Raw genomic sequence first — 21,149 nt, 5'->3', positions numbered from 1 at the left:
ATCAAGGGCTATTGAGCCGCCCTAGGTCAAGTCTTCAGACTGTTCTCTGCCTCCGAGTGTGACATTAGGGACTTGCCAGTACTCCTTTCGACTGAGAGGTTGTCGGTACAAGTGATCAAGGGCTATTGAGCCGCCCTAGGTCAAGTCGTCAGACTGTTCTCTGCCTCCGAGTGTGACATTAGGGACTTGCCAGTACTCCTTTCGACTGAGAGGTTGTCGGTACAAGTGATCAAGGGCTATTGAGCCGCCCTAGGTCTATTCTTCAGACTGTTCTCTGCCTCCGAGTGTGACATTAGGGACTTGCCAGTACTCCTTTCGACTGAGAGGTTGTCGGTACAAGTGATCAAGGGCTATTGAGCCGCCCTAGGTCTATTCTTCAGACTGTTCTCTGCCTCCGAGTGTGACATTAGGGACTTGCCAGTACTCCTTTCGACTGAGAGGTTGTCGGTACATGTGATCAAGGGCTATTGAGCCGCCTTAGTTCAAGTCTTCAGACTGTGAAGTCCCTCGATTTAGGAATTTCCAAAAAAGTCTCCATGCATATGAGAAGTCCCCTCCCAGACAGGTGCGAGTACCGGAGTAGGACATCCGAAAGGTCCTGTCTCATCAAAAGAAAAGCTCCCCTTCAAGCCCTTGAGGAAAGAATTGGACAGAGAGGCCAGCCAAGAGATCCAACAAACTATATGGGATCTCCTACCTGATCTCACAGTTGGAAGGTTGGAGGGAATTGACCTTTAGGCTCGTCCAACAATTTGTAACTAAAATGCAGAATCCCGCTGTTAGAGACGAACGATTTGACATGATCGTGATCAACTCCTTCGGTTCCATTTCCGATTCCTGAGTCCTCCTACTGTGCCTCATCAGGACCATGAGGAGATACCTCAAATAAATGGCACAGTCAGACCTTCCATGCAGAACCTGTTCTTAGTTATGGCCCGGAGAAGTATATCAGTTGATAGAATATAATCTCTTTGGCTACACAACACCATTAGGAGGACTTACGAGTAGTGGTGCCACATCAAGGCTCACAAAATATGCAAGGTAGGAACATTCTTAGCCTTCAAGAAAATGCATGGCAGGGCAGGTATTTAAGATGAGAGTTCCAAGAGACAATCCACCTTTACTGTTCACTACCTACAAGTGCTCACTACCAATTTTAAAGGACTTGGGTTTTTATAATTAGGAAAAATACAAAATTTAATAAAATTTATAATGCTTGGAACATCAATTATACTTTTGCCATTTAACAAATTGTAATTTTGATGAGAGTTTCAAGAAACCACTGATGATAAAGTTCTAGCTATATGATTTTGCAAATTTTGTTGAACCCATATTTTAAATATAATTTTTTATATGTACAGTATGCTTCAGTGCATAACTATAACTGGTCAAATGCCTACTTTATACTTGACAATTTTAGCAACAGAAACTAAATGGGAATTAAAAAATAAGTTATAATGGCAATAACCTTTAATGGAATAAATAATAACAGAAGTCAGTGCACTAAATTTTAATCAAGGATATATGTATAATTTTACAGAAAACTTCATAATATTGTTTATTTTTCAGATAAACTTATGAGGGGGTAATGAAACACTGCTCCACAGTAAGCCTCGTCATGATATGTACCACAGAAGATTGAGTACATAAAGTCGTCATGATATGTACCACAGAAGATTGAGTACATAAAGTCGTCATGATATGTACCACAGAAGATCGAGTACATAAACAGGTGAACCACAAGAAAGAAACAGACCAAGTGATCAAAAGGAATGAGTAGAAAAGTCATAATAAGTGGACCATAAGAGGCAGAGCACCATAAGAAAAAGGTGGGGGGATCTAAGAGTAATGCACACAATGATAGAGTGCATACAATACCTTATCAAAAGAGAAATATAAAAGTATGCACCACCATGAGCAGCCATCTAAAGAGAGAGAGAGACCAAGAACAAGCACACCACATGACAAAGTAATCAAAATGGGACTTGCAAGAAGCTTTTGTAAAAGAAAAAGTAATTCACAATATAACAGTAGGATGGCCATATAAAAAAATGTGTGCATTATAGTAGCCAAAAAACAGATCCATCATAACAAACTAAAGCAGTATATAACAGGAAAAAATTTGCATTTCCCAGAGAGAAAAAGATGACTTCCAAAACAGAGCCCACCTCAGAAGATAGTGTAAGAGACCATTAAAACTCACAAAAAAATAATAAATATTAACAAGGGTAATCCCAATAGAAGAGTATTCACTACCAAACCAATAAGATGTCCATCATAAGAAAAAACTTGAGTAGAAGAAAGATTAAAAGAGAAGGAATATATGCATCACTTTGTCAAACTCTAAGAGAGCTTTAAATTCTATGTAAAAGAGCAATTAATCACCTGAGAGAGAATGCCAAGATAGCTCCCTCCACCAAAGACAGAAAAGGGTGCCAACACCAAAGAAAAAATAAGCATAGTATGAGTGAGAGAAGGAGGCCATCACCAGAGAGAGGAGAGAGAAGCAATTAAGAAGAGACCGACCACCACAGAGACTAGCGACCGAGAAAGGACCCACCACCAAAGAGGAAAGTAACCAAGAAGGGACCCACCACCAGAGGGGGAAGCGACTGAGAAGGGATCCACCACCAGAGAGAGGAGAGAGAAAAAACTGAAAAGGAATACACTAGACCGAGAAGGAACCCGCTAGTGGAGAGAAGAAACCCAGCATCAGAGAAACAATTGATTAGCAAGGACAGACCAGCACCATAGAGAGAAGCACCTGACAAGGCCGGACCCAGCACCAGAGAAAGTACGCCCAAGAAGGTTCTCTCTACCAGAGAGACAAAACCCGGAGTCTACCATCAAAATGAGAAGAGGTTCATCACAAGAGAGTGAAGCAGCCCACCCACCGCCATAGAGAGAATGTTTTCAACACCAAAGAAAGAGGAGTGCCATAACAAAGAAGTGACAGAAAGAATCTACTATCAAAGAAACAAATGGCCAAGAAACCGAAAAAAAAAGGCTTGAGAAAAAGAGCCTGTGATAAGAGAATACCAAGAAAGAACCGACAACGATGGAAAAAGTACCCGTAAAGGGGCTATCCACCTGAGATAAAAACAACTGAGAAGAGGCCTACCACCAACACTGGAGAGGAGGTGATTGACTATAAAAAGAGGGAGAAGTGATCATGAAAAGGCTCCACTAGAGAGAAAAGCACCTATTACCAGAGAATGAAGTAACTGTGAAGGGGTTCAACAAAGAGAAGAAACTACCAGAGAAAGATAGCAAAACACCAGGGACTGCCAAGATGGGATAAAAAAAGGGCTCGTTAATCAGAGAATAATTAAGATTGGTGACACCAAGAGAGACCTTCGATATCATTTCATACCACTGCTACAAGGCAATTCATCCATAATCTCTGTCATGATGCTGTAATGTACAACAACATACTGTATATATTAAAAAAAAACCCTGATATTCAGTCTATGATAGGTACTGCCCTTCTACTAAGTAAATTAAGTTTTGCAGTTTTCTAATTTATACAATATATTGTATGTACTGTATTCAAAATATTTTTATAAATATAGTAATGGGAAACTTACCACCGCAACCTCTGAAGGTATTGATCCTCACACAATTCTCTTTGGAACAACTTACAGTATCCAACACCGATTTCCATAAACAAATACAGAACAGTAATAATTTTTTTCATTTTCTCGGATCTTGGGATCTTGTCGAGAGTTTTCAATGTTTGTAAGATGACCATTGTTTCTTGGCTGATACTTGCCGGGAAGACCATTTCCTAGTAGGAATATTTTCAATAGCATGAGCAAATTTTTAACTCCAAATATTGGGTACTTTATCTTCCATTGTGGGTACAGTAACTTCAAAGGCTGGTTTAGTAGTTCTGCCTCCTGAAAACATAAGATTATTATTATTACAAGAAATTAAATTTTCTTTTCATATAATAATTGACGCTTTATTAAAACATTCTTTTGCAATAAGCATATTTATGGGCAAGTTGGCCAGTGTGCAAGGAGAATGAGGAATTGGTAGAAGGATGTGTACAGAGGAAATAAAACATTTAGATTACTTTTACATGAAAAAAAACAGCTGTAGAAATGCCTAGTGTATTATGGATAGAACTAGTGGAGGCACATACAGGAAAATATAGTAAGTTACAGGTCAGAAAAGAGCTCACTTTGTAATTACTCCAATCAAATATAGACCAAGTGTAAAAAACATATATTTTTATATATGGCCATCTATGTAAGAAAAAAAATTACTACAATAAAGAATAACAAGTTGTCTTTGTTAATTGAGCCACAAAAATTACAAAGCCTTAAAAGAACAACTTTAAGTAATATGGAGTTTTTATGATAAAACAAAGTTTTGTGAATACTTACCTGGCAATTATATATACATAGCTAATTATCTCTATTTCGGCAGAATTTTTCTAAACTAGGCAACCGCCTTGTGGTGGTTGGGTGGTAACACCCGTTAAAGGGTGGTAGGAGGAATCATTCCCGTTTTCTGTTCTTCAGTTCATCTATGCCCAACCTGTCTCCTGAGGGGAGGTGGGTGGGCCTTCGAATGTATATATAACTGCCAGGTAAGTATTCACAAAACTTTGTTTTATCATAAAAACTCCATTTTTATGAATAGAACTTACCTGGCAGTTATATATACATAGCTGATTAACACACTTGGAGGAGGGTGATAGACAGTAAACATCGTTGGGGAAACAACCAAAAAAGCTGTAGGATAAATAAAACCTTGATTCCTTACCTGCTAAGGTAGCTGACTTCAAAGGTTCCTGCCTCTTGAGTCGCTTTCCCTTAGGAGTGTCAGCCAGGATGTGACCTGCAGTGCTGAAAACACTCAATCGAGTCTGTCAACGGGGTGAGACCAACAATCTGACTAGACTTCAGGACTACCTATTGCCCAAAATAAAAAACCGCAACTTTACCAAACCAACCACCTAACATTTGCAAAGTAGATAAAAATTATCTAACTAGACTGAGGTGACTGTACACAAGTCGAAGTCCTCAGACAACCAATAAAAAATACACCAACCTATGCACAAGTAAACAAAACTAAGGTTGAGGGGAGGTAGTAACTCCTTTGCCTAATACAGAAGCCGTAGCTACGTATGGTTCCAAGGTATAACATTTCTCATAATCCACCCTCACCTCTCTGAGGTAATGAGAGGCGAACACAGAGTTGCTCCTCCAGAATGTCGCATCCATAATCTGACGGAGCGACATGTTCTTGCGGTAAGCAAGCGAGGTCGCAATGGCCCTCACTTCGTGAGCTTGCACTTTTAAACGTCCGAAGTGTTCCTCCTCACACAAGAGATGCGCTTCTCTTATCACTTCCCTCAGGAAAAAGGACAAAGCGTTCTTGGAAAGGGGCTTTTGAGGATCTTTCACAGAACACCACAGGGAGCTAGAAGAGCCTCTCACACTTTTCGTGCGAGACAAGTAGGTCTTGAGGGCTCGTACTGGACAGAGCAGCCTCTCTTGCTCTTGACCCACTAGGTTGGTCAAGTTAGGAACCTCAAAGGTCCTCGGCCAGGGCTTAGAAGGGTTCTCGTTCTTAGCGAGAAAGTCTAATCTCAAGGCACAAACTGCCCCATTCAGATTGAAGCCTACCTGTTTTTCAATTGTATGGACTTCACTAGTCTAATCTCAAGGCACAAACTGCCCCATTCAGATTGAAGCCTACCTGTTTTTCAATTGCATGGACTTCACTAACTCTTTTAGTTGTTGCTAAGGCCAAAAGAAAGAGGGTCTTCTTGGTAACCTCCCTAAGGGGAGCCTGTGAGATGGGCTCAAATCTCTTGGTGCACAGAAATTTAAGAACCACATCAAGGTTCCAAGAAGGGGGCTTTGACTGGGTCTGCTTGGTCGTCTCAAAAGACTTCAAGAGGTCATGTAAGTCCTTATCGCGAGACAAGTCCAAGCCTCTATGCCGACAGACGGAAGAGAGCATACTTTTGTACCCCTTGATAGTGGACACAGCTAGCTTAGCGTCCAAGCCTCTATGCCGACAGACGGAAGAGAGCATACTTTTGTACCCCTTGATAGTGGACACAGCTAGCTTAGCGTCCTGCCTGAGGTACAACAAGAAATCCGCAATCTGGCTCACAGAGGTAGTGGATGAGGAAATCTTGTGCTTCCTACACCAAGCCCTAAAAGTCTCCCACTTGGACTGGTAGACCCTCTGCGAAGAGACCCTCCTCGCTCTGGCGATAGCTTTCGCAGCTTGCGCTGAAAAGCCTCTCGATCTGACGAGCTTCTCGATAGTCTGAAGGCAGTCAGATTGAGAGCGAGGGGGTTTTGATGATATCTCTCGAAGTGGGGTTGTCTGAGCAGATTTGGACTTGCAGGGAGGCTTCTTGGAAAGTCCATCAACAAGTCCACCACCTCCGTGAACCATTCCCTCATCGGCCAGAACGGAGCTATCAGGAGCATCCATCCCGAATCGAGGAGGGCGAATTTCCTGACTACCAGATTGATGATCTAGAACGGGGGAAAAGCATAAGTGTCCATCCCCGTCCAATCCATCAAAAAGGCGTCTACTGCTATTGCCTCCCTGTCCGGAACAAGGGAGCAATAGATGGGGATCCTCTTGGATAAGTTGGAGGCGAAAAGATCGATGAGGGGTCTCCCCCACTGCCTCCAGAGACTCTGACATACCTGTTGGTTGAGGGTCCATTCTGTGGGAAGGACCTGCCCTTTCCTGCTGAGCATGTCCGCCCTCACATTCTTCTGTCCCTGAACAAACCTCGTCAGCAGGTTTATCCTGTTCTCCTTCGCCCAAAGAAGGAGCTCTCTTGCTGTCTCGAAAAGAGACAGAGAGTGAGTCCCTCCTTGCTTCCTGATGTAAGCAAGAGCTGTGGTGTTGTCTGAGTTGACCTCCACAATCTTCCCAGACACCAAGTCTTTGAAGGCCTTTAGCCCCAGAAAAATGGCCATCAGCTCCTTGTTGTTGATGTGCCATCCCAGCTGAATTCCTTCCCAATAGCCTGAGACCTCCTTGCTTCCTAGTGTTGCCCCCAGCCTGACTCTGATGCGTCTGAAAACAACACTAGGTCTGGGTTCTTCTTGTGTAAGGGGATCCCTTCCCCTAACAAGGTTGGGTCCAGCCACCACTTCAGAAGAGTCTTGACTTCTATTGGAATGGGGAAGGAAAAGGAGTCTTCCTGCGTCTTTCTGTGCCACGTCTTCGAAAGAAAGTGCTGAAGAGTCCTTAGGTGGAGTCTCCCCAGACAGACAAACTGTTCGAGGGAGGATAGAGTCCCCAGCAAACTCATCCACTCCTTCGCTGTGCATCTCTTCTTGTCCAGGAAAGTTCTGACCTTTACGAGACACTTGGTCTGTCTTTCCTGAGAGGGAGAAGCCCGAAAAAGAACTGAATTCAGAACTATCCCCAAATAGAGAATAGTCTGATTCGGCCTGATCTGAGACTTCTCCCTGTTGATGACCAGGCCTAGATCTTGAGCCATCATAAAAGTCTTCCGTAAATCCTCCAGACATTTCTCCCTCGATCGTGAACGAATCAGCCAATCGTCCAGATAGAAGGATATCCTTATCCCCTCTTGATGCAGCCAACCTGACACATTCGCCATTACCCTGGTGAAGACTTGAGGAGCCGTGCTGAGACCGAAGCAAAGAGCTCTGAATTGGAAGCACTTGCCCTGCATTACAAATCTCAGGTACTTCCTCGAAGTCGGATGGATGGGGACATGGAAATATGCGTCCTGCAAGTCGAGGGACACCATCCAGTCCCCTGGACGTACTGACGCCAGCACCGACTGAGTCGTCTCCATGGAGAACTTTGTCTTCTCCACAAATACGTTGAGAGCGCTGACATCCAGGACGGGTCTCCATCCGCCCGAGTTCTTGGGGACCAGAAACAGGCGATTGTAAAAGCCTGGGGAGGATAGATCCCGAACCGGTTCTATCGCCCCCTTGTCTAGCATTTGGTCGACAAGGTCTACTAGGGCCTTCTGTTTCCCCAGATCTGAGTACCGGGCTACTAAGGCCAGCGGAGCATCTGCGAGAGGAGGTTTTTTCAGAAAGGGGATCTTGTATCCTTCCTTGATGACTGAGAGGGACCAGGTGTCCGCCCCTCTCCTCTTCCAAGACTGCCAAAAACCTGACAGTCTTGCGCCTACTGTCTGGAGGAGACGAACTTCATTTTCTGGAGCGAGGTCTGAAAGAACCCCTGGTAGATCTTGGTCCTGATTCTTGCCTTCTCCCTCTAAAATCTGGTCTTGAAGTAGTCCTGCCCCGAAAGGGCTGCTGGAATCTCCTTTCCTCCCGTTTCAAAGAAGAAGGAGGGGCTGCCAAGGGTTTACGAGCAGAACGAAATAAAAGGTCTTGGGTGGCTTTTTGGGCCAGAGAAAGCGTAATGTCATTAACCAGGGACTCGGGAAAAAGATGTTGAGAGAGGGGGGCGTAAAGAAGCTCAGACTTTTGTGCAGTGGTAACAGACCTAGAAGCAAAAGAGCAAAGCAGAGCTCTCTTCTTTAGGACCCCAGCTGAGAACAGAGCCGCCAACTCATTCGCCCCATCTCTGAGGGCCTTATCCATACAGGACATAATACTGGTAAGGTCCCTAGATCCTTCCATCTGGTCAGTTTTCCTTGCGAGAGTCCCAAGCGACCAGTCTAGGAAACTAAAAACCTCAAAGGCTCTAAAAATACCTTTGACGAGATGATCCAGCTCCGACATCGACCACATGACCTTGGCTGAGTTGAGAGCATGCCTTCTAGCAGAGTCCACTAAACCAGAGAAGTCACCCTTGGAGGAGGAAGGCACTCCCAGACCCAAAGGTTCTCCAATTGCATACCACATACCCGCTCTTGAAGCAAGACGAGCTGGTGGAAACGAGAAGGAAGTCTTACCTGTTTGTCTCCGCTCCATCATCCAGTCATCAATCTTCGAGAGAGCCTTCTTTGCGGAGATAGACAGCTTCATCTTGATGAAGGTCGACTGTTTCTTGGCCTTCTTTCTGTTAAATTGGGACTGAGGAGATTGAGGGGCAGCAGGTTGGAATTCCTCTCCAAAAAGTTCAAGAAGGGAGCGAGAGAGAACTTTGTAATCTCCCACAGCGTCGGCAGGATGATCATCGTCATCAGAAACATCCTCGAGGTCTTGATCCACATCTGCAATATCCTTCGAAAGAGAAGAAGGATCCTTAGAACCCGACAAGGGCAAATCAAAGGCATCATCCTGCAAAAGACGGGTTGCATCCTGGAGTCCCGCGCTAGAAGAATCCTTGGGACGAGAGGCAGTATCGTCCCGAAGAGGCAGGGTGGTATCGCCCTGGGACCGATAACGAGAGGCAGAGCCGTTCTGATGTCGAGAGCGAGAGGCGGTATCGTCGTGGCGGCGAGAATGAGAGGCGGTATCGTCGTGGCGTCGTGAACGAGAGGCGGTATCGTCGTGGCGTCGAGAACTAGGGTCGGTATCGTCGTGGCGTCGTGAACGAGAGGAGGTATCGTCGTGGCGAAGCGAACGAGAGGAGGTATCGTCGTGGCGAAGCGAACGAGAGGAGGTATCGTCGTGGCGAAGCGAACGAGAGGAGGTATCGTCGTGGCGAAGCGAACGAGAGGAGGTATCGTCGTGGCGAAGCGAACGAGAGGAGGTATCGTGCTGGTAATGTGAACGGGAGGCGGTATCGTCTTGGCATCGAGAACGAGAAGCAGCATCGTTCGATAAGGTATCGTCCCAGTATCGAGAACGAGAAAAAGTATCGCCCTGGTATCGCGAAGAAGTATCGCCTGGCGAAAGCACACATTCCTCATCCTGGCGTAGAGAGGGAGAAGTTTTCTTTAAAGAAGAACTCCGTTCTCTCTTAGAAGCAGACTTCTTAATCAGTAAAGAGTCGTCTTTACGTCTGTCAGACTGGGCGTGAGGGCGGCTAAAGGCTTGCACTAAAGTCAAAAGTTGTTCCTGCATGACAGACAAAGGATTTAGCAACATCAGCTGGGTCTTGCGGCCCCGAAGGGGGGGGGGCTGACGAATAACACTCGTAGAAGGGGAAGGATCTTCGGCAGTAGGCTTCGCCCTTTTCACAGGCACGGAGTCGAAATCATCCTCCGACGGACAAGGTTCATAACTGCTAGAACCGGGAGAGAAAGAACGAGACCGTTCGTCGCGGTTCCATCTCCTCTTAGTAGGTCTTGAAGCTTCAAACTTCCATTTACGTCTGGACGAATTCGGAGAAGAAAACAACATATCCGACACGTCTTTCCCGTGACGGTCAAGAGCAGCCTGGCAATCGACAACAGGACTGTCTGAGGCGACGGCTGACCGAGGGTACGTACCTCTCACCCCCTTTCGGTCATCGACGTACCTTCTCCCTTGGTCCTGGGAGCTTGGTAGAGGTCTAGGCCTAGGGGTATGACAGATTCGGTCAGTCGCCACCTCCACTGCACTAACACAAGCACTTTAACTTTCCTTAACTTTAAAGGCCTCCAGTTGTTCTTTAATGGCCTTCAACTCGGCCGCCAGGCTAGCGTACCGAGGGTCATCCGTAGATACGGAACCTGTAGGAGGTGCAGGAGTTACTACCTCAAGGGAAGGATCAACTTCCAAAGAGGAATCAATAATAGGATCAATAGATAAATCTACGCTAAGTTCGTCTTCCTTACCACTAACAGACTTAGACTTAGACCTAGAAGCTCTCCTAACTCTATCGAGCTCTAGCTTACGCAAATAGCGCTTCATAATTAACCAATCTTTCTCATCCAAAACCTTACATTCCCCGCACCTATTATCAAGGGCACAAACAAAACCCCTACAATTAGAACAAACGGTGTGAGGGTCTACCGCCATTTTCGGTAGTCTCACCTTACATTCCTCATTCGCACAGATACGGTAATGACTCTTTTCACTCATAATGACAAACAGCAAAAAAGCTAAGAGAAAACAAAATACAACGATCGCCAAAACCCCAAATCAGAGTACTTCACCAAAAAGGCAGACTGGTACACCGAGCAGGGAAAGCGAAGAAAAACTCTTAATGACGGACCAACGTGTTGTCGATCCGGCCGGCAGAGATGAACTGAAGAACAGAAAACGGGAATGATTCCTCCTACCACCCTTTAACGGGTGTTACCACCCAACCACCACAAGGCGGTTGCCTAGTTTAGAAAAATTCTGCCGAAATAGAGATAATTAGCTATGTATATATAACTGCCAGGTAAGTTCTATTCATAAAAATTGTATTTAAAAAATAAATGCTTTATTCATTGTGTCTAATATTTTATGGAGTATAAATTCTGGGTATAAAAATGTGGAAAACTTAGCTTTCTAAATATTATTACTGTATTAGCATAGTACGGTGTATGTGATTTGGCACAAATCTTTATGATACAAGATACAGTATACCTAGATTTTGGATTTTGAATTAAGAGCCTACAGTATTTATAATTACTATGAAGCCCTAAACTATTCTAAAACCAATATAATGATTATATTTTTATTTTGAAAAACATAAATTTGTACCTGAAATATCAATTGAGTATTCATATACCCTAAACTTCCGCTAAATCCACAAAATGTACAGAAAGGCTTCTATGTTTTATTAATTGAGCTGAAAGATGACCTGGAGTATAATAGTTATCATAGACATTTTGTAATAGACAAAAAATAAATTTTATTCAAATGTGACATGGAAATTTTTACCAGCACATTGGACAAATTGTTGTTATAATTGAAATAATTTTATTAGGTGTAATGTAAGTGAGACTTCAACTCGATATCAGATGCCTCATGATTTTAGATCTTGCTGGTAACCACCTAGACAGCCAGGATATCATCCAACTGCTAACATTAATTCCATGTTATTTCTACCCTAACCTAAACTGTACTTTATATTTACTGTTTTAATTTATAAAATAATGATAAAAATGCTCATTTTCTAAAAAGTTGTCTCAGCAAAAACCACCATACAATACTACAAATTAAAACTGTATTAGATAAGTTGAAGATGAGGTCAGTTAAGAAGGGAGGCTACAAGAATAAATAAACTAAAGAGATTATCGTTCAGGCCAAATGTTCACATTGACCAGCAAACAAATATTCTTACATTGGGTTGGCTTATGTGGATTTATTATTTTGGCATAGTGCTGGCAGATAGGAGATCATTTAGTACCTATATGCTGCTGAAGCTCATCTGCTTGATAACATTACGGAATACGCTACACCTGTTTTGAGACTTACCTATATTCTACATGAACAAATAAAATTTTATTAGATAAGGAGGATCTGCTCCTCCTCGACCTCAACTGGTGGGACAAACTAAGGTCTTTATAAAGTAGCTTGAGAAGTAGACATTGATGAAAAGACATCATCCTGAAATAAAGAGAAGATCAGAACTAATTTTGGCAAGATTTACTGAAATATAATATCTAACTTAATAATCATGCCTAAAATAATTCACATGTTCAGTTATAAACCTTGACTCTTTCTACAATTTTGTTATATATGACAGGAAAATAGCATGGTAGCACTACATACCAGACTTACTCCATCAAATGTACAGTCAAAAGCAGCAAAATAATTTCAAATTCTTGGCAGAAATAACAACTCGATATTCATTTATCAATAAATGTAAAATCACAAATCTTTAAAAGTAATCTGTATTTTTCCAATACAAACTTGAGTCCTTTAACAGGAGTATGATTTCAGCAAAGCTGGAAACTGATGTTAAATATCCACAACAAAGAGTAGGCTAGGTAGTTACTGACACATAGCAAAGAAAGTCCCCTCCCTTGCAAGCTCACCGAGTATGGTACTTAACCTTCACCTGAAGAAGGAATATTACCGGTAACTCAATGTTTGTACAGTTAGGAAAAAATGCACATTACTTTTAATAATTTAGCATTTGTTCTTACACGAATACATTCATCTCTTAATAGGGAACTCGATCTTATGAGGGAGGAAGCTCTTATAATCAATCTAGTTTAAAATCCCAAGATGCGATAACACTCGGACCTTTGGAGGAGCAGATGTTAATTCAAATCCACTTCCTTATGACCTGACATTTTCAGGTGATAGGTTAGGCTTCTGTCATCAAGGCAGACTGTCTTGGAGTAATATATATCTCTAAGATATGATGACAGAAATTTAATGCTAAAGTAACGTGATGGGTTTACATTACAGTCCATCTGCCCCTCAACACCAATCACAGAAGATAGACCACTTTGCCTGGTCAATTGCCAAAGGGGACTTTCATTAGTATCCAAACACTTCCTATGTTATATTGTGAAAAGCCTTTCGTTCAAAGGAGATGCTGGGTAGTTTCCACCCATGAAGTGTCGGGGATGTAACTGAATTGTGGTGTCTTAGCAGATGAGACTGGCAAAGTTGGTTGGGCTATTTGAGTACAATACTGTACTATAGTTCACTTGGAGCCACGGGCACCTTAGAAGCCTTCCTAAAGCACCAAGGGCGCCCGTCGGTCCGCATGGATCCCCCATCCACGGAGTCCCCCGTGGAACAAGGTACTCCCATGATGGTTACCTTCGTCCCTGAAGGAAGGCTTAGCGTCGACCACGGGCACCTTGGAGGCCTTCCTAAAGCACCAAGGGCGCCCGTCGGTCCGCATGGATCCCCCATCCACGGAGTCCCCCATGGAACAAGGTACTCCCATGACGGATACCTTCGTCCCCACGGGGCAGCCCATACCATGGGCAGACTCGTCCAGCGTTGCCTTTCCCACCGTCACGGAGTACCCCCGTACGGAGGAACTAGTGACGGACGACCTGGTGGAAGGAGGGGAGTGCTCGTCTGACGACATCTCCTCCTACCGTAAGGTTCTGGCCCTAATTCGTCGACACCACCGGTTAGACGAACCTAAGCCCTCAGCAGCAAAGGCCGTGCTCTCCGGACTGTCCATAATGATCGTCAACCCTGTGCAACAAAAGCCTTCATTGTCTCTCCCTCTCGCTCTGGACGTGAAGTTGGGGATGGAGAAAATAGATAGCTACCTGGCAGGACTGGCGGAGGCCCACAGAAGCCAGAGTTCCTCCAAGGTGCTTCCAGGGCTGAAATCACAGAAACGTTTCTACGTCCCAGTAGGGCATCGCAGCGGGCCCCGTGCGGTAGAAGAGCGGTGACCTCACTGAACCAGGGAGCCTTGGAAGACAGGGCCACCACTGCCCCCGTGTGCTTTTCCCCGTCAGAAGCCTCTAGGATGGAGGACATGGCACAAGACCTTGTCTACGTGTCCTCCTGGTTGGATTGGTGGTCTTGCAACTTGGTGGGGTTTCAGGCGTCCCATGACCTCTCCCTTCCAGACAATCAGGCAACGCTGAAGGAGCTAGTTAGTTCGGGAGGCAAGGCCTTTAAGTTTTTGTCGTCCCAGTCCCTGTCTATGGCTACGAACTGGGTACTTAGAAGGAGGGATACTGTCCTTAGCAAGTTGGTGCGGAAGTTACCGGACGGAGAAGCTAGGAGACTGAGGAATTCCTCCGTGTGGGGAAACGACTTTTCCCCATCAAATTAGTGGAGGATACGATGGAGAAAGTGAGGAGGGTGAGAGACACGGACCTTAGGACCACCCCCTATGAGGAAGCCCGTGTTTAGAAGAGCCTCAGCGGACGTCCCTCACTCCTCCCAGTCCGCCCCTTTGCTGCCTCGAAGAGACCCACCGTCAGCTCCTTGGCTTCAAACCTCTCAGCAGCCCACCCGTAGGACCAACGCAGCCCCTCAGTCAGCCTTCAGACCCTCCTACAGTAACTCTAGGAGAGGTCGCTCTGGCTGCTCCTCCAGAAGGAGGTAGGAAGAGAGCCCCCCTACTCCTTCAGGAGCCCCTAGTAGGGGGATGCCTCAGACATTTTTGGCAAGGGCAAGCATGGCGGGATCTCAGTGCGGATCCCTGGACGGTGACGGTCCTGAAAGAGGGCTACAGACTCCCTTTCCTAGAAGAGCCTCCCCCTCTCATCCCAGCCCAGCGGGCCGAGTGGCTGGTTCCAAAGGACCCCTTGAAGAGGTCGGCACTACAAGAGGGAGTAGCGTCCATGATCGCCAAGGGAGCTTTAGAGACAGTGGAGAACCCCGGCCCGGGTTTCTTCAGCAGGCTCTTCCTTGTGGAGGAATCGAGAGGAGGGTGGAGGCCGGTCGTAGATCTCTCAGCCCTCAACAAGTTCGTCTCAAAGACGGACTTCAAAATGGACACCCACAAGACAGTGCTAGCAGCCTTGAGGGAGGGGGATTTCCTCATGTCTCTCGACCTCAGGGATGTCTATTTTCAAATCCCCGTGCACCCCTCCAGCAGGAAGTTCCTCAGAGTCAAGTAGGAGTCCAGTGTCCTGCAGTTCAAAACCCTGTGCTTCGGCCTTTCGACGGCCCCGCAAGTGTTCACGAGGGTGTTCACCACGATCTCGGCATGGGCACACGAGAAAGGCATATGACTGCTTGGGTACCTGGACGACTGGTTGCTTCTTTCTGCCTCAGGGGAACAACTAAAGGAGCAAGGCGTTATGTTGCTCGACCTCTGCAGGGTATTAGGGATCACGGTCAACCTAGGGAAGTCCCAACTAGTCCCCACCACCAGAATGACTTACTTGGGATGGTCCTGGACACCCAGTTAGTAAGAGCCTTCCCCTCAGGGGAGAAGTAAGCCAACCTGGAACATATCCTTCAACCCTTACTGACGGGACAACCCAGGAGGGCCAAGGACTGGCAGAAGTTACTGGATCATCTGGTTTCGCTGGAAAAATTAGTACCGCAAGGGAGACTCAGGCTCCGCTCGGTACAGTGGAATCGGAAGGAGTCGTGGGCCCAAGGCAAGGAGCCCCACAAAATAGTCCCAGTCCTCCCGAAGACGAGAGAACCCTTCTTGGTGGAACATCAGGTCGAACACAGAGAAGGGAATGCCCTTCGCCCCTGATCCCCCGGAGATGCTGTTGTTCACGGACGCATCGAAGGAGGGTTGGGGAGCACACCTGCTAGGGGAATCGACAAAAGGGCAGTGGTCCAGCGAGGAAGCGTCTCTCCATATAAACATCCTGGAGATGATAGCGGTTCTGAGGGCGTGTCGACAGTTCGTACACTTCCTGCGAGGAAACACTGTGGCGTTAATGTGCGACAACGACACAGTAGTGGCGTATGTAAAGAAACAGGGAGGCATGAAGTCAAAGGTCCTATGCGCCCTAGCCACGGAACTGTTGGAGTGGGCCACATAAGAAGGGATAGAACTGACGGCAAGGTTCATCCCAGGAAAGAGGAACGTGATGGCCGACGGCCTCAGCAGGGCGGGTCAAGTGATAGGTTCAGAGTGGACCCTACACCCGGAGGTAGCTCGGGCAGTCATCCCAATGTGGGGCTCCCCAGTGATAGACTTATTCGCCACACGTCTGAACGCCCAACTTCCCGTGTTCTGTTCTCCGATCCCAGACCCGTCAGCAGCGTTCGAGGACGTCTTCCAACATCCCTGGGACGACCTCGATATGTATGCCTTCCCTCCCTTCAGTTTGATCAGGCAAGTGTTGAACAGAGTGAGAGTGTCGTCCAACCTGTCGATGACTTTGGTAGCGCCCTGGTGGCCGGAGAGAGACGGGTTCGCAGACCTAAAAGAATTAGATCTTCGTCCTCCTTGGCCGCTTCCGAACAGGCCAGACCTCCTGCGTTAACCTCACTTTCACAGGTGGCACGAAAACACTTGATCCCTTCGCCTTCACGCGTGGAGGTTATCGAGAAGCTCCTGAAGGAAGAAGGATACTCATCGAGAACCGAGGCGAGGATGTCGGGTTACCTACGGCGTTCCTCGGCAGTAGTCTACCAGGCAAAGTGGGCAGTCTTCATGAAGTGGGGTGCGTCCAAGAACATCAGGCCCTTAGGGGCGTCGATCCAGGACATTGCAGACTTTCTGGTGTACCTGAGAGACAACGTGGTTCGTCCATTCAGGCCATCAAAGGAGTTCGAGCAGCCCTAGGTCAAGTCTTCCTTCTTAGGGGCATTGACTTGGGAGCCTCAAGGCACATCTCTATGCTCATCCGCAGTTTTGAACAATCATGTCCCCCCCAGGTTCTGTCAGAGCCACCCTTCGAACCTCTCAGGGACGTACTAGACAGGGAACTCACCCTTAAAACAGCTTTTCTTTTAGCCCTGGCCTCGGCGAAAAGAGTGAGCGAGTTACACGGCCTCTCTTACGAGGTCTCACACTCCAAAGGGTGGAAAGAAGTTACCTTTAGGTTCGTCCCTAGCTTTGTGGCGAAGACGCAGAACCCGGCGTTTTGGGATCCTCGGTTTGATGGTTTTTCGGTGCCAGCCATCCCTCGCTCCGACAACCCGAAGGATCTACTCTTATGTCCCGTGAGAACAGTAAGAAAATACCTGGAGAGAACCGCAAAATTCCGCCCTCAGATAAAAAATTTATTCATCTCAACAAGCCGGGTGAAGAAACCAATCTCGAAGAACTCTATCTCTTTCTGGCTACGACAGGTGATAAAGGGGGCCTACGAGGCTTCTGGGACTCCTCTCCCAGGAAAACCAAGGCCACATGATATTAGAGGTCTGAGCACCTCCCTGGTCTTCGAGGAAAACATGGCTGTTGGAAAGATCCTGAAGGCTGGGACCTGGTCTAGACAGTCCACCTTCACGGAATACTATCTCAAAGGTTGCTCGAGGATATCCTTTGACAGGTTTTCCATTGGCCCAATCATTTCGGCCCTTCAAGAGATCTGAGGTCATAGCCCCAGGGTAACCGGGGGTGTTAATGCCAAGAGACACTAGTTCCTTCCTTAACCTTACCCCCCTTTTCTTCCTTCCCTGGACCGTACGGGCCAGGAAGATGTTGAAAAGACCTTCAAGAGGACATGTATTGGAGTTGGTTTTGAAAGGGTAAGCCATTAGACACTAAGTGAGTTTTTTGGATAGTTTCCCCTACTTTTCGTGCAGTTTTCTAGTGGTCGTGGAACCAAGACCTCCTTAGAGGTTCCCTCTCTCGCGTGCATCCCCGTCGCCTTCTGATCCCTGCAGGACACTCCCACCTCCTAAAGTGTAAGTCTCCTAAGAAGGTAATTCTAGGTAAGTAACCGTGTTGGAACAAATCACAAATTTTTAAGTAATTTGTATTTTTCCTAACATACTTACCTAGAACTACCTTCGGGTTATGGCCCACCCATCCTTCCCCGAGAACCTGCAGGATCGAGTAGTACCTGTTTCAACGAAACTTACTGACGATTCGACCTGAGCTAGCACGCTGCCCGACGGAAAGAGGGTAAACTATACAAAAAGCTGGTCGGTTAGGTAGAGTTACCAGTAACTCCTAAGAAGGTAGTTCTAGGTAAGTATGTTAGGAAAAATACAAATTACTTAAAAATTTGTGATATTGTGGGTTAGAACATAGAAAAGTGATCAGCGTCTCATCAGACATCACTGAAGTCACTGTTTGTTTAGATGCCAATGTGAGATGAGCTTTTCGAGATAATAAATGTCCTGGTAACTACTACCACTTTAGAGCTGGTAATTGTTAGTGGGGTACTATCACAAATTTTTAAAGTAATTTGTATTTTTCCTAGCTATACAAATCTGAGACGTTTAATTACAGAGATTGTAACGCGTGAGCTGGATAAAGTCATCAAATCTTACATAACGTGCAGTTAACCAGTTAGTGAGGGTGTGGGGTGAGGAGTTCTGTCCCCTATTCAGGCAGGAGAGCTTCACTTTTGACCTTTTGGCCAGGAACTGAGAGGGGTGGTTGAGGAAGGAAACTGGATTAAAGGACTCAAGTTTGCATAGCTAGGAAAAATACAAATTACTTAAAAAAATTTGTGATTTGTTCATGCGCAGCATACAAAACCCTTATCCTTTAATAGGGAGACTCACTGCTTGAAGAGTTGGAAGTCTATTTAGAACCTAACTGGACGGTTCGTTCATTTTCCTGGAAGTGACCACTGCTTGCCCTGTACATGAGCTAAGTAGTGACCCTAGCAACCTCCTACCTATCGTTCATAGAGATGAAAAACTGATAAGGCCTGGCCTGTACATGGATATATGTACAGTCTTTAACTGATACTATGTATCATAGAGGGAAAAGCAGAGGTACAGGTACTTTTGAGAGGACTGATAAATAGGCACTTTGAAAGTAAATGTCCTTCATATCTACTAAAAGCATGATGTCTCCTTCTCGAATGGAAGACAGCACAGACTGTACTGGTTTTATCTTGAACTTAGTTTGATGAGCAAACTTGTTCAGATAAGAGAGGTCGATGACTGTTTCCAGGCCCCAGTTACGTTCTCCATCAGGAAGACCCGACTGTAGAAGCCTGGAGACTAATTTTAAACCATTTCGAGCTCATTCATTCTTATCCAATATCCCTTTCACCTCTGTCTTTCAAAGCTGTTGGATGATTCAACAGAAACTTTATCGGCAACCGAGATAGGGTGGGAGTGCCCGCTGTCCTGAAAAGTAGCAAGTAACTATCCTGGAGGACACTCACTAACCAAGTGTCGACCCCGTGTCACTGCCAAGTCACCCAGTGGGAAGACAGGCATCCCTACTTTCAGCAGCAGCAGAAGGGGAACACAGGCATCAGCATTTCTCTCTCCTTTCCCCTCTTCCTACCTCCACCCTTCCTGAAAGGACCAGGTTGGGGTCCTCAAAAAGACTGTGCATGTACAGGTTCTTTACGGGAAGAGGTTGCAGGTGATACCGCTCGGGGTCTCGGAATGGGCACAGGGGCCTTCATCAATTTTGATCCTGCAGGTTTGAATGGGCCTGAATGTTCGGACACTGCCACCTTCAAAGGGCTAGGGCCCCTGAAGGAGACAACGTACTGGATCTGGGAGTCCTACAAAGCAGTCCTCCAAGACTCCACTGTTCCTTGTACATACACTCCTAGGACGGAGAGACGTGGGCCCCATGCCAATAAGTTTCTCAATGACATGGGACATCACAGCGTGTGGTCTTTTCAAAATCCAGTTAGAATATTGGCTTGCTGTCTGCTGAGCCAGGAAGATCATAGCATTGCCACAAGACAGAACAGGACTTGTACTCCTAAGACTCAGGGGTTAATAACCTCATTGTCTTTGCGAAGTACGTCACTGCTCCTGCCTGCTGATCAAACCAGGAAACAGCATGAAGAGAGGCCAAGGCAGACGCCCTCTTGGCCGTTCACTTGCAACCCGAAATGTGCCTTCTGTCTCTTCCCACATGTATGTCCATTTCACTCAAAGACAGAACCCTGTACATAATTAGGGACTGATGAGATCCTGGGAAGGACAAAAGCAATGGGAGGAGAATTACTGACATGGATCCTAGAAAAGACGGATAAAATCCCAGGTACAGTACCTATCCCTCTGCTGATTGGTGCAGGGGGACGAAGAAAGCCCCATGCTTCGTGGCACGGGAAAAATGTCACTCCATTCCCCTTTTCTTGGTCTCCCAATACACACAAGCAAGTAATGACAGCCTCAAATGGTGCGATACTCTTAACCATGTTGAGCTACCGTGTTTAGCTGGGACCCTATGCACTGACCACAGGGGTTCATGGCATGAAGCTGTGACTCCAACCCCACGGGGCTGGAGGTCACTCAAGTGCTCTCCAATCTCCTCGAGCGAGAGGTGGTGTCCTAAGGAGCCCTATCCTTGTAACTCCGGCTGACCTTCCTGGACTTCTTTGACCTCTTCCCAACTTCTTCACCTTAGAAGAAGAATCGGATGACAATGAGGAGGAGGAGAAACATCACTAGGCATGCTTATTCCTTTTCCTGGCTCTTAATCCAGAGTTTGCAAGCACAGCGGTCGAGGTCTGAACGACAATGACGCTTCCCTGGCGGGAGAAATCACATGGGTTTCTCCAATAGAAGCCACAACACTGGGACAGATTATCACGGGGGGAGATGTAAGGCAAATTCACTGTGCCCCACTACCCTTGAAAAAAGCAGGGCTGTAGGCACAGACACAAAGGGAGTCTGTAATACTGGACCCGTACCCCCAGGCACTTACTTATCTCCCACCAACTAAATAGTTAAGCCAGTCACATGTACATTTCCATTTCTATATATTCTACCTCACTCCAACATTCTCTATTCTGGAAGCCTTTTTACAATCCTATTGAATTATTTCCACATTTCACAATTCTTAAAGAAATACCACGATTATTTCTAATGAACTCATACCTTAACTGCTGAATCATG

The 21,149-nt window shown here is 46.0% G+C and overlaps 1 long non-coding RNA gene across 1 annotated transcript in view; it reads right to left on the bottom strand.

The window, feature by feature from the left end:
- Nucleotides 1-2,673: 2,673 nt before the first annotated feature.
- The window catches only part of LOC137638360 (uncharacterized), a 40,205-nt gene continuing 21,729 nt past the window's right edge, over nucleotides 2,674-21,149 (bottom strand). The window contains exons 2-3 of the long non-coding RNA XR_011044110.1: nucleotides 12,225-12,356; nucleotides 2,674-3,899 (exon numbers count right to left, since the gene is read on the bottom strand). This is a non-coding gene — a long non-coding RNA (uncharacterized lncRNA). The remainder of the gene's footprint in view (nucleotides 3,900-12,224; nucleotides 12,357-21,149) is intronic.

The sequence above is a fragment of the Palaemon carinicauda genome, chromosome 3, assembly GCF_036898095.1.
Source record: "Palaemon carinicauda isolate YSFRI2023 chromosome 3, ASM3689809v2, whole genome shotgun sequence".
NCBI classification, from domain to species: Eukaryota; Metazoa; Arthropoda; class Malacostraca; order Decapoda; family Palaemonidae; genus Palaemon; species Palaemon carinicauda.
This window is presented reverse-complemented; position numbering and strand designations above follow the sequence as displayed.